We start from the raw sequence: 4,165 nt of genomic DNA on the forward strand, positions 1-4,165 counted from the left end.
CAGGTGTGTGAAGTTGGCAACTGAGATTAGCCATGACAGTAATGCATAGAGTTTATGGGAAAATCCTATAAAAGAGTTTCAGTGTAGAGCATTTATCTTCTGGAGAAAGCCCATGCAATTAACAAAGAATAATGAACCAACAACTCTTAATGTACACTTCGTAATTTGGTAGCTTTTACCTAAGTCATCCACGAATGGGCAGCTCAGATTGGCAAATACAGAACTTTTGGCTATGATATCATAAGCAACATGAGCTACGCATTATGTGATAAGTTAGGTAAAATCTACCAAATTATAAAGTACACCAATCAATGGACTGTTACATCCAAGATTTGGCAGTTAGGACTAGAGGGCACAAGCAAGCTAAACAATCAGGTAACTCAGAACTCCGTGCCATCTGTCACTAATGAACTTACATTTCTGCCGTTGATTTAATCTACAGCTTAATGAGAATTCCATAATGTCTAACTAACAGAAACATAAAATGGCGAAGCTTTATTTATAAGGACACTTTGATAGATGATGATAAGTAAACTTTCTCGATGGTCAAAGGTCTTATATGTGGTATAATTGGTAATGCACTTCATGTAGAAACAGCAGTGACCCAAGATAAAATATATATGAGTTTATCACACTGGTCAATGCCTGGTTGGCTTCTTAAGGGCCTCGAAGGAGAATGTTTCAAAGACACAAGGAATTCATGGAAAGAGGTTTGTGGATAGAGCTATGAAGTACACAAGAAATGTGAAGATATTTGAATTGTATGCTCTTAATGCTACCAAAGTGCATTCTCTGTAGAAGAAGAAGGACTTGGTCAGCTGAAGAAAGCCAGTCCTTTCCACTGGCCACCTTGATATAAGAGTATGTAAAACAAACAGCCACAAATCCATGTATGGAAATTGTGCATTGGTCTCATTTATTAAACTGATCATAACACTGTTGACCTATGGTGTGGATTTCGGAGATAACTAAGAGAATTGAGTCTATGTAAGACCTTTGGGCAAGAATCATGGACTACTGATTATTCTCACAATCTTCTATGAGTGCTTGGATACTTATTTTAGGTACACATAGCTTTGGCAGTGATTTTTTTTATATGAAAATTTTACCCCATAGTAAATAATTTTCTCAGATGCTTCTGATAAAACCCTAGGAATGAAGAACTTCTACTTCACTCTGACACAAGAATAAGGACACATTAACTTAAGGGGAATGCTACAGAATAAAGAGGAGAGAAAATCCATGGGTATATGAATGGGATATAGAATATATAAAATTACAGCACATACATACCTAATGAACAAGAGATACCAATTTCAACAAGGTTGCTGGAATAAGATCAGCATGCAAAGGTCAGTTGTAGTTTTATGTAAAAACAAAATATCTGAACAAGAAACCTTAAATCTTTGTAGAAACTGATAAACAAAACTTAAAATTTATATTGAAGTATAAGTGACCCAAAATATCTAAAACATCTTGAAAAAGAAAGCAAAATCAGGGTCCATAAATTTCTATATTTCAAAATGGACTATCATGCCACAACAGTAATGAGGTATGTTACTGACATGAAGATAAACATAAAGATAGATCAATGAATTTGAATTTATCATTCAGAAATTAAACCATACATTTATGCTCAGTTACTTTTGATATTTGTGCCCAGAAAATTCCATGGGAAAAAATTAACAAATGGCACTAGGATAACTGTATATTTACATACAATAATGAAGTTGACTCCTAGCTCACACTATATACTGAACGTATCCATAAATAGATCAGAAGCTTACAATAAGCAGTTAAAATTTTGAAATTCTTAGAAAAAATATGGATATACATATTTTTACCATGTATTTACAACACATTTTAAGATATGAAGACAAGTAACAACTCTATACCAAAATCTAAAACTTTGTGCTCTAAATAGCAGCATTAAGAAATGAAAATCCAATTCTTTTAATGAGAGAAAACATTTGTTAATCATGTATTTGATACATGGAGTAAATAAAGAGCTCTTAAAACTCACCAGATTAAAATGTAATTAATTGCCTTTTTAAGATGAGAAAATGTTTGAGTAGACAGACATGTCTTCAAAAAGAAATACAAATGGTCAATAAGCACCTACACCCTCAGCATCATTAATCCTCAGGGAAATGCAAATAAAACCTAAAATGAGATACCTCTTTACATCCATTGGGATGGCTATAGTGAAGAGACAGGTAGGAGCCTGTGTTAGAAGGGATTAGCTGTTTTAAAGTGAAAGGTTGCAGCTGTTTTGAAACACAGTCTGGCAGCTCTTCAAATGATTAAACATAGAATTACTATGATACTCAACAATTCCATTTAAAGTATATTCTAAGAAGAATGAACATTATGTGTTGACCTAAAAACATGAACAAAATTTTCATGGCAGAATTGATGGTTAATAAGCAAAAAGAGGAAATAATGTAAATACCTATAATCTGGTGAATGAATAAACAAAAAAATAATACAACTATTTAATGGAATATTATTCAATCTTATAAAGGAATAGCATTCTGATGTGTTTTACAACATAGATTGAAAATACTGTACTAACTAAAAGAAATCAGGCCCAAAAGATCACATTTTGTGTGATTCCATTTATAGGAAAAACTCAGAATAGGTAATTCCATTTAAGTAGAAAAGAGATTAAAATTAGTTACCTTGGGTTAGAATTGAACAAGAATAGAGAATGGGTGCTTATATGTATCGATTGATCTTGATTGTCAACTTGACTAGATTAAGAAGAAATTAGATTAGTAGAACCAAAATGTGGGTATATCTACAGGGGCTTCTTCAACTACAGGGGAGAGATCTAACCTGAATTCTGAGGTAAGCCACTTGTTTTGGTTAGCATTAACTGTCAACCTGACAAAACTTAGAAATATCTGGGAAGAACAACTGAGGAATTATGTAGATGAGGCAGGTCTGTGGAACACATCTGTGGAGATATTGTCATGAATTTTAGTTGATTCATGGGGGTCAATTCCATTGTGGGTGGCACCATTCCCTAGGTAGCTAATCCTAAACCATATAAGAAAGGTAGGTAAGCATTTGCTGCCATCCAGTTACATTTTCTGGAGTTCTTACTGCACTTCTTTAGTTGTGAACCTAGTTCCTTGGTCACACATCATTTGGCAAGTGGGCCTGCTTTGAGTTCCTGCCCTAAGAGTTCCTGTCTTGATTCACCTTACAGATGTACTGGGACCCAGAATTGTAAGTCAAGTAAACATTTTCTCTCTTAAGGTTGACTAAAGTTGGGGTATTGTCACAATATCAGCTATGAAAGTAGAATACCACTCAGTAACTTGGAGAACCCATGTGGAATAAAAGGAAAAAGAGAAGCAGTCAGTGAGCACAGGCAAAATCATTCCTAATTCCATGGCTACCCTGAGGTGAGCTACTCGGGCCTGCCATGTCCTCCTTGCCATAATAAACTAAAAACTCTGAAACCTTGGACCAAAATAAATCTTCCATCTCAGCTGTTTTGCTCATATATATAAGAGCTGAGGAGCATTAGAGTGGTCAGATTTTCTTCCTTGGGTGAGATAAATGTTCTTGGGGTAGTTACTGATGACCTGTGCGTGCTTTTTAAAATAAAAATTACAAAATTGCACATGTTAAGAGGATGAGCTTCATGAGGTATATGTTAATGAAGCTGTTCTCTGACAAAGAATGAAATGTAGGACTGGGTTCAGGAGCTGAGTCATGGGATGTAATTCTCAGGCGACTTTTCATTGTGTTCATGAATATTTGTTGGGGCTCACGTTGCTCTCATTGCCTGGTACATTTATCTTTACCTTTCTGCATACCTACGCCTTATGTTTCCACTATAACTGAAATACAAACTTTGCTTCTCTTCCATCTGTATCTAGGAACCTTATGGTAGGATTGCACCCTGGTTCCCCATCAAAAAATTCAGCCAGGAATTGGCTGCAGTTTGGTGCTTGTGAAAAGTGCACTTAAGATTTGTCACTGCAAGGAGGCAGTCTAATCACGTTAATTAGCCATCCTCTTAGGAACTCCAAGCTCTATCACAGAAATACATTATATCATCAGAACAGTGTCGCTGGGCCACATGACCTAGCTGGGGACAGACAGTTTGGTGATGATTTATGTTGTAATGTTACATTCTCTGCTTTTATAG

This window comes from Apodemus sylvaticus, chromosome 12 (genome assembly GCF_947179515.1).
Source record: "Apodemus sylvaticus chromosome 12, mApoSyl1.1, whole genome shotgun sequence".
NCBI lineage: Eukaryota > Metazoa > Chordata > Mammalia > Rodentia > Muridae > Apodemus > Apodemus sylvaticus.